Source organism: Notamacropus eugenii, chromosome 2 (genome assembly GCF_028372415.1).
Source record: "Notamacropus eugenii isolate mMacEug1 chromosome 2, mMacEug1.pri_v2, whole genome shotgun sequence".
Taxonomy (NCBI): Eukaryota; Metazoa; Chordata; class Mammalia; order Diprotodontia; family Macropodidae; genus Notamacropus; species Notamacropus eugenii.
In genome coordinates, this window is record NC_092873.1 from 280770407 (window position 1) to 280783233 (window position 12827).

At 36.3% G+C, this 12827-nt stretch overlaps 1 long non-coding RNA gene and 1 pseudogene across 3 annotated transcripts in view; one reads left to right on the forward strand and one right to left on the reverse strand.

Annotated features, from left to right (window-relative positions):
• Positions 1-12827, forward strand: part of LOC140527323 (uncharacterized) — a 357549-nt gene that overhangs the window by 30580 nt on the left and 314142 nt on the right. For all 3 annotated transcript variants that reach the window (XR_011974763.1, XR_011974762.1, XR_011974764.1), the window contains exon 3: positions 2774-2988. This is a non-coding gene — a long non-coding RNA (uncharacterized lncRNA). The remainder of the gene's footprint in view (positions 1-2773; positions 2989-12827) is intronic.
• On the reverse strand, positions 3528-4127 carry LOC140527321 (large ribosomal subunit protein uL30-like 1 pseudogene; annotated as a pseudogene).

The following is a 12827-nucleotide window of genomic DNA, read 5'->3' on the forward strand; positions in this document are numbered from 1 at the left end:
TTTTAGCCACTATTGCCAAGTGAACCATTAGTAACCAAAATAAACACTAACCCTCTCAATTTTCCAGGGTACTTTAAAATCATTTCCAAAATTTTAAGGTTTACTATTCTTTTTTTATTCATTGATGTACAATGAAAAAGTGTTTTAGAAGAAGGAAAAAAAAAGCGTGAGAGAAACTTAAGGTTGTACCATTCTTAAAGAAACAATGCCATCAACATGGCTGTCTAGTTAAGGCTTTTGTTTCATCATCCTCCCCAGGTGTCAAAGAAATCTCTACTCTCCCTCTTACATGGTGAGTTAGAAAAAAATAAAAGAAGGTGGCTATAAGGGACAAGAGCTTCCCAGAAAGTGAAAAAAAACCAAATTGTTTCTGCAGACATTATCTATGAAGGGGAAGACACAAACCATATGCGGGAAGCTGGTCAGAACCTTCACCACTTGGATGTTATAATGGATGGAATACTAAAGTTAGATTCAGTAAAGCCTTGGTCTGAATTCCACCTTAAATACTTCTTAGTTGTGTGACCTTGAATAAGTCACTCAAATTTTCTGAGTGTTTATTATTTGTTGGTTTGTTTTGTAGAATGGGGATAAAGGAGTACCTACCACAGGGGTTGTTGAGAGTTTATTGTGAGAACCAAATGACAGAAAATAAATACAGTGCTTTGCAGACTTTAAAGTAACCCATGTGCATGTCAGCTATCATTATAATCAATTATTAGGAATGCTTTCAGAATCAGTTATTTGTTATCTTAATTTGTGGAATAAAGACAAGGGGCAAAGGAAGACCACAAAAATGAAGGTAGTAAAAAGCAGTTGGTGTAAGTTTGCTCAGTCCTGGACTAGAAAGGGCTAACCTAGTGGTACACTAGAGTCACCATACTGGCAAGAAGGTATGGGTATATAGTTATGGTACTGGAGTAGTGCTGATGCAAGGGAAATTATCTTACACAGCTTGAGGTAGGACTCAATGAATCTCATAAGTATCAGTGAAAACGTGGAAGGTAGAATTCCAAAGAAGAGGTCATAAAGGTCATGTCCCAGTGGCTTTCCAAGGGGATAGTAGAGTAGTAAGAATTTCACAGTTCTTAACTCTCAGAGTATAGAATCTCACATGGTCAAATAGTCGATTGCCACTGATGGTAGGGATCTAAGAAAACACTAAGATGAGTTTAACAGAACTCCTGATCCTGTGATATAAGATATGATCACTCCTCTTTACCAGTCATAATAATTTAATTAAAGATGAGACGGTCTGAAAAAAACCCAACCAAAAAAAACACAAAACCCAGCAACAGTGGTTTCTCTACTTTAAAAAAACATTTTAAAATTCATTTTAAATATGTACAAAATAAGAAAAGAAAAAATTGCCATATACAGAGTAGAATGAGAAGATTCAATATAAAGCAATAAATTTCCATTTCAAGAAAACCTATATAATAATTACTACACATTGTTTTCAAAGCTATCCAACTTTTCTTTGTTTCCCTGTAGATTTTCTTTGGTTCTCTGCTGTGCATGTTACTTTCTTTTTCCCTTCCTTTCCCCATCTGAGAGCTACAGTTAAGCATATATATACATATATATGTATATATATTAATATGTGTATATAAATATGTATGTATACCTATATCATTTTCTCCTTTTTTGCATGAGATATTTGCTCCCTTTTATCTTTCCTTACACAATTTTATTTCATTTTTACACTCAACTTAGCCCAAGCCTTTCTTTCAAACTACCCAAATAAAAATGACCCCCCCAAAAAAAACTGATACTATTTTCATATATAAGAAGTAAATGATTGAATTTTCCTTTAAGTTCTGCTGTTTTTGTCACAAATATGTGAAAGTCTTTCAGTTCGTTAAATGTCCATTTTTTTTTTCCATTCAGGATTATACTTGTTTGCTGGTAAATTACCCTTGGTTGTAATCCCAGCTCTTTTGCCCAACAAAACATTGTATTCCATGACCTATAGTCCTTTAATGTAGTAGCTGCTAGGTCTTGTGTAATCCTTGTTGTGGCACCATGATGTTTAAATTGTTTTTTTTCTTATTGCTTCCAGTATTTTCTCTTTAACCTGGGAGCTTTGCAAATTGGCCATGACATTCCTGTAAGTTTTCTTCCTGGGATCTCTTTCAGGTGGTGATCAGTGGATTTTTTTTTTCCATTTCTGTTTTGCCTTCTTGTTTTAGAACTTTGGGACATTTTTTCATGATAATTTCTTGTAGTGTTGTATCAAAATTCTTTTTTTATAATAATTTTCAGGCAATCTGAGTATTCTTAGATTAGTTCTTCTCAATCTGTTCTCCAGATCCGTTGTTTTTCTGATGAGATGTTTCATGTTCTCTTCTATTCTTTTTGTGTTTTGATTTTTTTTTTGTTTCTTAGAATGTCATTATCTTCCTTTTGTCCAATTCTAGTTTTCAAGGAATTATTTTCTTCCTTAAGTTTTTGGTTCTCTATCTCAAATTACTTAACTGTCTTTTTATAATTTTCTTGCTTTCCTTGGATTGTTCTTTTTTTTTTGTATTTTATCATCAATCTCTCTTATTTGATTTTTAAAGCTCTTTTTAAGTTCTTCCAAGAAATTTTTTGTGCTTGGAACCATTTCACATTTCTTATTGAAAAAGGACTGGAATTTTTTTTAAAGTTCTATTATCTTCCTCTGAATATGATCCCAGATCTTCTCTGTCCCCATAGTAGTTATCTATGGTTGGGATTTTTCTCCTTTGCTTGCTTATTTGAATTTTTGTTTTGTTTTATTTATTTACAGCTGTTAGTGTAATCAGATTTTTATCCTGAGATATGAGGAGTAGTGGCTGGAAAGTACAGTTGCCTTCTCTTTCCTGGAACTGAAACCAGGAACTCTGCTTTTCTGCAAGTGCCCACAGCCAGCAGGGTCCCTGCCTCTCTGCCTCAGCACTCACCATGTGTATGCTAGCTCATTCTCCTGGCAGCCACAGCCCGGGATGCATCTGATCAGCACAGGTATGTTTGAAATCCATTCTGTAGTTGGAAGGTCCTTCAGTCTTCTCCTCCTCAGCTGCTAGACCCCCAACTGTCCCTGAGATGAATGTTTCTAAGGCTGAGACTGCCTCCCAACACCAGGTGTACCCAGGGCTTGTTCTTTATAGATTCCACAGAGCTGGCCTGGAGATGTTTGTACTTCACTCAGGCTGAACTTCTGCCCCTGGAGGTCAGCTCTTTCCTGGGGTCTTCTTGGGTTGCCTTAAGACAGCAAGTGCTTTACCCTGACTTTTATAACCACTGCTCTACATTCCCTCTGAGGCAATGTTCTGTCTTTCTCTGTAGAGGAAATTCAGAGTTGAAAGTTTTCTGACATATTCCACCATCTTCCCAGAATTCTCTCTGCACCCCTGTGGTTTCTTCTTAGACAAGAGTATAGAAAGTAGTGAATATCTTTCCATCTCATCAGTTCCTTAAGAAAGTTCCAGCCAAAAAAAAAAATCTTTGAAGGTTACTGAGTGTAAAATCAGAAAGTAAAAATGTAAACCTGAGATTTGGTACTAGCTCAGCTGCAAGATGAGATGATTAATATTGTTGCCTTAGTAGCCAGGTTTGTCCATTTCCTTTTGAAAGTCTACCCTATTTTTAAAAGCATGAGTAGGAAAATGACATAGGGAAGGGACAGAGGAAACTTGAAACTTCAGAGAAATGTTTCCCCTTCTGAGCAAATTTCATGGATGAGATCTCTCAGTTAAATGATACTCAACTTCCCTAGATGCTCCTTAATCAGACTGTCAATCAGTTAGGAGGAATTTCTTATTGGTTATCCTGACTTGTCCTTATTTCAGTATGAGCCCTTGGAAAGACTTTAGATTAGAACACATAGACTTGTACTACATAAGGTTATATCATTCACAGATTCCTGAAGCAACACAGAGTCATTTTAATGAAGACGCCAGTATAAATATTCTTCAGATGAAGTTTCTATATGGCCTTCATCACTTGGATTATTACTCCATTGATCTGCTGTATGTAGACTAAAAAGGCCAGGGGATATACATGCTTCAGAATGTGCCACCTAGGCTTGGATTCAAGGTCTCTGACATGTACAACCATGAACAAATAATTCCCAAAACCTAAGCGGCTGACCCTTTCATTTACTTAGGGGATTCTCTTTCCTATACTCATTACTGATGGAATATTCTAATCTTCATCACTTCTCTGATTTCAGTTTGAATAAATACATTTATTCTCTATTCAATATATGTGATTGTCGTTGTGTAACTAATAATTGACATTAAGGGAGCCAATTCTTTGACTATAGCTTAGCGTGTCCCTTCTCTACTAAGGGATAGTGACTAAGGAAAGCTTTAACCTAAAAATAATTTCTGTTAAACTAGCAATACTTAGGGGGAAGTAGATAGATGTAATTGTAGATTATAATTCTATTATAATTTCTGCAATTATGTACCTCTTCTCTGAGGAAAGTAGAGTGGGTTAGCCTTGTGTCCTTAATCTTCTAGTGCATTCCAGACAGGAATCAGTCTCCCTTGGAAAGCAATGAGATTCCAGAGACACTTATTCATGCCTCCCTTTCAGTTGTATTTAGACAAACCCATTCTGGATTTGTCTACATACACAAAATGCATAAGAACACAAACATCTTACATTGTGAAATATCTGAAAATAATCTTCTAATGAAATCAACTCATAAGAAAAAGACAAAGTAGAGATCTCTAAGGAGTCAGTTAACAAGCAAGGGAGTTTTTCACTGTTTCCTAGGGCATTGTGCACCAAAAAAGTTTCAGAATTGAAGATGGTTTCTGCCTCTGAAACTTACATAATTTAGAAAACCTTTGAAGTAAGGAAGTCCATACTAAAGTCAGACATTTTCCTTGATTATGAATGTAGATATATCATATTTGACAATGTTATAGATGGGAAATAACTGGTTTCTACTTTGTTGCTTTCTAATGTCCTCTTTGGTATTGATTCTTGCCTAGCTTTTCCAGTGATGAAAGTACTCCCAGTCCTCTCATCACCTGCTCCATGAGTACACATTCATGATTGAGTGATGACTCCCAGACTTCCACGGGATTAAAACTAATTATAAGCTGGTAATGATGATGACTATGATAGGTAACTAAAAACAAGATCTTAAGTCATTTTCTATTACTTAGGGTCGATGTTAAAAATCTTGTTTATCTCAAAGAAATTTTGTTTTTTTTAAAATCATTTAATCACCTCATCAGAACTTTGCTGGACAATCCTATAACTTCTGAAAAGCTCAAGTCAAGGGATTAATGGTGTCATTGGGGGCCATGGAAAGCCAGAGGTAGTATCCTTGGAAATAGAGCATTCCTAGCATGGAGGTAGCTCTATATCCCAGGTCTCTGAGAGGAGAAGTCAGAGAGTTACACATGGTCTTTGAGATCTGCCCTGATTTCTTTTCTTCTCCATGATCCTATGTGGCTAATGGCAAGAAGAATTTTGTAGGAAATACATCGCAGTCAGGTACATTTTGACCCCAGATGATGGTTCTGAAACAGAGTCTAGAAACATTTATTAAGAATCTAGTAGGAGTCAAGAATTGTGCTAAGCCCTAGGAATACAAAAAGAGTCAAAAACCAGACCTTGCCCTCAAGGAGCTCATAATCTACCAAAAAAAATTATGTACAAATAAGTAGCAAAGATTGTAGAGAGGTTAAGAAGGGTTGTGAAAACGTCATTAGGCTTGACAATGAAGAGTTCATTGGTTATGTTGGAGAAAATTTCAGTTTAATACTGGGGTCAAAAAAATCAGATTGCAGAGGTTTTAGATATGAGAAGAAGGAGGCACTAAATGTAGATGACTTTCTTAAGCAAATGGCCTTGATGTGGAGGAGAAATTTAGGATAATAAATAGCAGAGGTAAAGGTGGAAGCTGGGTATCTTTTTCTCAATCTCTATATGACAACGTCTGTTAACTATATGAGAATTGATTGCTCCCTTCACATTTTGAAAATCAAGTTTATCACAGTAGTGGTAAACCTTTTAAAATAGAGAATCAATTTATCCAGTATATATCTTGTTTCCATGTTCTCTCCTCATTAGACTGTGAGCTTCTTGAAAGCAGAGACTGTCTTTTACCTTCTTTCTATATCTTATATTTAACACAGTGTGAGTGTGGTAAATATGTATTTACTGACTAAAAGAAAATATCCTCTAAATAGCTTTGTACATATGCATTCTTTTTCTTTCTTGAATCTCTTTGGGTTTTTAGGAGTCACTTAGCTTTTATAAAATGCATATTGTGTACCAGGCACTATTAAACATCGACTAGTGGTTGAATCATTAGGTCAAAGAGTTTGCACCGTTTGGTAACTTTGGGGACAAAATTACAAATTGAATTCCAGGATAGCTTGACCAATTCACAGCTCCACCAATGCATTTGTGTGCCTGTTTTCTGGAAGTTCCAACAGCAATGTCATTTTTTGGGTCATCTTTACTAATATGAAAAGTGTGAATTAAAGTCTCAGAATTGCTTTAATTAAAATTTCTCTAATTACTAGTTAACTGAAGCATTTTTTCCCCATGTAGTTGTGAATAGCTTGGATTTCTCTCTTTAAAAATGCCTTTCATATGCATTTTTTTGGGTAGGGGTATGTGGTAACCAGGGTTTAGTGACTTGTCCAGAGTCACACAGCTAGTGCCAAGTGTCTGAGACCAAATTTGGACTCAAGTTGTCCTGAGTCCAAGGCCTGTGCTCTCTCTACTGTGCCACCTAACTGCTTCCATATACTTTTACAATGAGGAAATAGTTTTTGTTTAATAAAATTCAATCAGTCAGTTCTTTATTCATCATGCTTATGAGACTTTTGACAGAAATAAAATGTTACAAAGATTATTCCCTGTCTCTTTCCCTTCTAATCTTGGCAGCATTGGTATTATTTGTGCAAAGTATTTTAAATTGTATACAATCAAAATTGTCCATTTTATTTCTATCCTCTGTGTGTGTGTGTATTGACCACTTCCTCCACTCATAAATCACAAAGGTAATTTCTTCCTTGCTCCTCTAATTTGTTTCTAATATCACATTTTATGTCTAAGTCATTTGTAGCTTATCTTCTTGGTAGATGGAGTGAGATGTTGATCTATACCTATTTTCTGCCAGATTGCTTTCCAGGTATTCAATTAGTTTTCATAAATAGTGAATCCTTCCATCAGTAGAGTAGTTTGGATCTTTGAGTTTATAGAAAACGTGGTTACTAGATTTGTTTGCTTTTTTAGGTTGTGTAATTATTCTGTTTCATTGATCATTGTTGGAAGTGATCTCTTTATCTCTGGATGTATGCAAAAGGGGTTTTATGTATTTATTTTTGACCTAGCCACTCTGGAATTTGACTTTGACATTTCCTGTTAATTATTATTTTGGAGTTTCAGGAATTAACCAGTCCACTCTTTCTATTTTTACTTTGACATTGAATGATTAGCGATGTGGACAGGTTTCATTTGTGATTATTTTGTAATTTACTATGCAAGCTTTTTTTTTGTCCTGATTTTCAGGAATCTGATTATTCTTAGATTATCTTTACTTTTTTCTGTCAGTTTTTTGGGGTGCCTGGCACATAATAGACTTTTAATAAATTCTTACTGACTTGACATTACATTTTCTTCTGGTTTTTAAGCAAATACCTTGAATTTTTTCTTAATACTTCTTTTCTTTTTTAATGATTTTTTTTCTTGACCTCTTGTAATTTGTAAGGAATTCAATTCTTGGATAAGGGGTGAGATGTATTATGTCTGTTCTAAGGTTTTCATTCTCTTGCCATTTTTCTCCCCCTAGTTATTCCATTTTCCATCTTTTGTTTAATGTCTTCCAAGTTACTCTTTGAGTTCTTCAGTGCAGATCATTCTTTTCTTTGAGGTGCTACTTGGATTTGAAGATTTACTCTCTTCTAGTTTATGTTTCAGACTTCTCTTTGTTCAAGGTATTTCTTTGTGTCTAGCCTTTTTCCCCCATTTACTTATAGATCTAATCAATAAACATTTATTTAGTACCTGCTCTGTGCCAGATACTGTGCTAAGTCTTGAGGTTGCAAAAAAGAGGGAAAAGTGCCTACCTTTAAGGAGCTTCTAGTCTAATGGGGAAAAAAAAAAAACCCTAAGTTTGTGGATTGGGAGTTTGTGCTTAAGGCAAACTCTTCTCCTTTAGATTACTGGACAGTATGGATGGGCTCTGCTTCATTCTAAGCTTAATGACTAAGCCTTTCATTTTGCAGTTTCCTGACCTTAGACCCTTATTACTGTCAAGCTTCTTGGCCAACATTTCCAAATCATGCCATCTAGATTCTAGCTATCATTATTATTTTCCTCATCTCTACTCTGCATCTGTTACTCTACCTGGTTTCAACAGGATGCATCTCCCTGGTTAATTTCATCTCTAATTCCATCACCATGTAGTTATGTGTGTGTGTTTGTCCTTCATTGCTGAAGAAGAACATGCCATAAGATAAATGATGACATGACTTGCACTTGATTTTGTTTTGTGTGAGGGAGGGCTGTGCAGGTCACCAGCCTCACTTCTTCAGAGTCATCTGAATCCAGTGACCAGATATTCATCAGGATGCCTGGAGATGACCCAGGATGAGGCAGTTGGGGTTAAGTAACTTGCCCAAGGTCACCCAGCTAGTGAGTGTCAAGTGTATGAGGTGAGATTTGAACTCAGGTCCTCCTGACTCCTGCACTGGTGATCTATCCACTGCACCACCTAGCTGCCCCTCACCATGTAGTTAACTCAAGCATTGACATACCACCTCCCCGAGTCTCCTCTCTCCTTTGATTGGAGAGCTGGAGAATGGAGTACCAAATTGTTCCCAGTGCGCTCCTTTATGTTGTTATTCCCAATGTCCTCCTTTATGTTGTTATTTAGGCTTTCAGTGCTGTCTAACTCTTTGTGACCTCATGACCCATGTCAGGCCCTTCTGTTCTCCACTATCTCTTGAAATCTCTCCAAACTCAAGTTTGTGGCTTCCATGATGGTATCCATTCATCTAGTTCTCTATCATTCCCTTCTCCTTTTGTCTCCAATTTTTTCTAAACATCAGTATCTTTTCCAATGATTCCTATATTATTACTATTATATGGCGAAAATATTTAAGCTTCACCTTCAGTATATGACCTTCTAGGAATAACCTGAATTAATTTCTTTGTATTTGCTAACTATTTACTGATTTGATATCCCTGCTGTCCAAGGGATTCTCAAAATATTCTCTAGCACCCCAATTTGAAAGTAATGATTCTGTAGCACTCAGTTTTCCTTATAGTCCAGCTCTCATATCCATATACCACAACTGGAAAAAACATAACTTTGACTATCTGGCCCTTTGTGGGAAGATGGTGTCTCTGCTTTTTAGTATGCTGTCCAGATTTTCCATAGCTTTCCTTCCAAGGAGCAAGGGTCTTTCAATTTCATGGCTGCATTCACTGTCTACAGTGCTCTTTGAGGACAAGATTATAAAATCTGACACTGCTTCCATTTTTTCTCCCTTTATTTTCTAGAAAGTGATGAAACTAGTTTCTAAGATGTTAGGTTTTGTTTTTTTTTAATGTTAAGCTTCAAGCCAGCTTTTACACTCTCCGCTTTCACCCTCATAAACAGGCTTCTTAATTCTTCTTTACTTTTTGCTCTCAGAGTAGTATCATTCACATGTCTTCTGGCAATATTTCTCCTGGCAACCTTAATTCTGGATTTTGATTGATCCAGCCTGGCATTTTGCATGATAAACTTTGCATATAACTTAAATAAACAAGGTGACAATATGCAGTCTTGTATTCCTTTTCCAATCTTAAATCGAGCAGTTGTTCCACATTCATTCTGTCTTCTTGGCCCACCTACAGCTTCCTCAGGATACAAATAAGATGATCTGGTATTCCAACCTCTTCAAGGACTAGGCATATTTTGTTGTGATCCACACAGTAAAGGCTTCCATGTAGTCATTGATGCACAAGTAGATGTTTTTCTGGAATTCTTTTGCTTTCTCCATAATTCAGTGAATGTTGCCAGTTTGATCTCTAGTTCCTCTGTCTCTTCAAAAACAAACCTACACTTCTATCAATTCTCAGTTCACACATTGCCGAAGCCTTTAATTTATTTTAATTAATGAAGAATTTAAACATAACCTTGCTGGCATGTAAAATGAGTACAATTGTTTGGTAATTTGAACTTTTTGGTATTGTCCTTCTTTTAGAGTGGTACACAAATATTTTCCAATCCAGAGGCCACTGTTGAGTTTTCCAAATTTTCTGGGATATTGAATACAGCACCTTAGCATCATCATCTTTTCAGAATATTAAATAGCACAGCTGGAAATTCATCACTTCCACTAGCCTTATTATAGCAATTCTTTCTAAGGCCCACTCGACTTTATTCTCCACAGTGTCTGACTCCAGACCACTATATATATACTATACTGAAGTTAAGATCTTTCTTGTGTATTTCTTTCATATATTCTTGCCACCTCTTCTTAATTTATTCTGCTTCTAAGTCCTTATCACTTTTGTCTTTTATCATAACAATTTTTGCATGAAACATTTCCTTGACATCTCTAATTTTCTTGAAGAGATCTTGTCTACCTCATTCTAATGTTTTTCTCTATTTCCTTGCATTACTCATTGAAGAAAAGCTCTCCTTGGTATTCCCTTGAATTCTGCATTCAGTTGGGTACATCTTTCCATTTTCCCTTTATGTTTTGCTTTCCTTCTTTCTTCAGCTATTTGTAAAGCCTCATCAGACAGTCATTTTCTTTCTTGGACTTTTTTTTTCCTTTCAAATGTTTTTTCTTGCTTCCTTCTCTACAATATTGCAGATTTCTGCCCATTGTTCTTTAGGCTTTCTATCTACCAGACCTAATCCCTTAAATCTCTTTATCACCTCCACTTTATATTCATACAGGATATTATTTAGGTCATACCCATATGCTCTGATGGTGTTCCCTACTTTCTTCACAGATGGCAGAACCTGGACTTTTCAATTCATTTCATTCTTCATCTGCTGTTCTGTCTGGTTTCAACTCCATGGAACAAAATATCCCCTAGTGTCTCTCTCACCCTTTCCTGTCTCATTTTGTGTGATGTTCTTTTCCTACTCTCCCCAATCCCCTCCATTCATTAGGTAGGAATTGTTTTTCTTTTAATTGTCTCTCTAGCATTTAATAGATCAGAGGTACTTATAAATGTTTATTGGGAATTGGCTTGGATTGTTCCAACAAACTTTGCTTAGAATCTCTAGGATCTTAGTTCATCTGTTGTCTTATATTTCACAGAACTAAGCCTTTATATCTGTTCCTAAACCATAGTCCCAAACTTCTACCTATCCTTTATTTACTGTCCTCTCTCACTAAAATGGAAGCTTCTTGAAGGCAAGGAGCATCATACTTTCTTGCCTTTATATCCCCAGGTCTTAGCACAGTGCCTGACACATTGGAAGCAGACCTCTCTCCCTCCTCTGCTTCCAAATACTCACCTCTGACTTTCTTTAACTCTAACTAAAATTTCACCTTGTACAGGAAGACTTTTCTAACATTTCTTGATTCCACTTCTTTCCTGCCTTTAGTTATTTCTTATTTATTTTTAGTTTGTTTCTGTATATATTTGTTTGCACATGGTCTCAACTAGACTGTAATCTTCTTGAGCACAGGGATTGTCTTTTGCCTCTTTTTGTGTACCCAAGGTTTAGCTCGATGCCTGACACATTTAATAAATTTGATTTATTGAATTCTCTCTCTTTCTCTTCCCTCTGCCTCCCTCCCTCCTTCTCTCCATCTCTCCCTCTTTTCCCTCTCTGCTTCCCTCTCTCTTTCCAACCCTTTCTCTCTCTCCCTCTCTCTTTTTTTCATCTTGCTGTCCATCATTATATATCTTTAGCACAACCAGACAGTATGAGAAAAAATAAGGGAATGGTATTTTCCAAAATTTCATCATTATGTTGACTTTAACTCTATACTCCCCTCCGCTTCATTTAATAACATATGCAATTCTTACCATACCCTTTCTCTAATACTTTGGGTTTTCATTTTAATATGAACAGGGTCTGGATTGATGATATCATTTATATAATGAATTCCTGGACTAGGAAACTTCCTCTCCTATTGCTAATTAGTACGTTCTCTACCATTTATAGGCTAATAGAGTTGCTTAAAGTAAGTGAGTGGTTAAACGATTTATTCACACATCCAGTATTTTTCAGAATGTTTTCTAGTAAAGAAAAGTAGGGAAAAAGGGGGAAACAAAAGGAAAGGGAAACAGAAAAAACTATGAATGTATATGTAAGGTGAATTTTAGTGTAAGTAAGGTGGATTTTAGTGTGTGTGAAGTGAATTTTTGTTATTATATCTCAGTTCAGTTTCCCAGGATCCATAACCATAGCAATCAACAGTTCTCAAGAATTAGATATGCGTTCCCACAGTTATGGTTCAAAACATCTCCATCATGCTTGCTCATAGTTATATAATGGTAAATAGCATAAGTATCCATGGCTGCTGCGTGGTGAGTACAGGGAAAAGGTTATGTAAAATTCTGAGGCTACTGCTGGCAATATGCCTTCTTTGTCTTTTGGCCTACAAAACAAGTGGTCACTAGATACTGAATGGGGAAACCTTAGGGTTCAATGCACAAATGCTGTGTGTGCCTCAACTGGCTCCCATTGAGGTTTGAGGTGAACCTTGGGGTTGAATGCACAAGCTGGAATGTTGTGTGTGCCTTGATCAGCCCCCATCAAGGCTTGGGGGCAATCTGTGTTTGCCTCAACTGGCCGCCATTGAGGCTAGAGGGTATTTAGGGAAAACACAAGTTGTGCCTCATGGAGATGTAGGAGTAGTTCC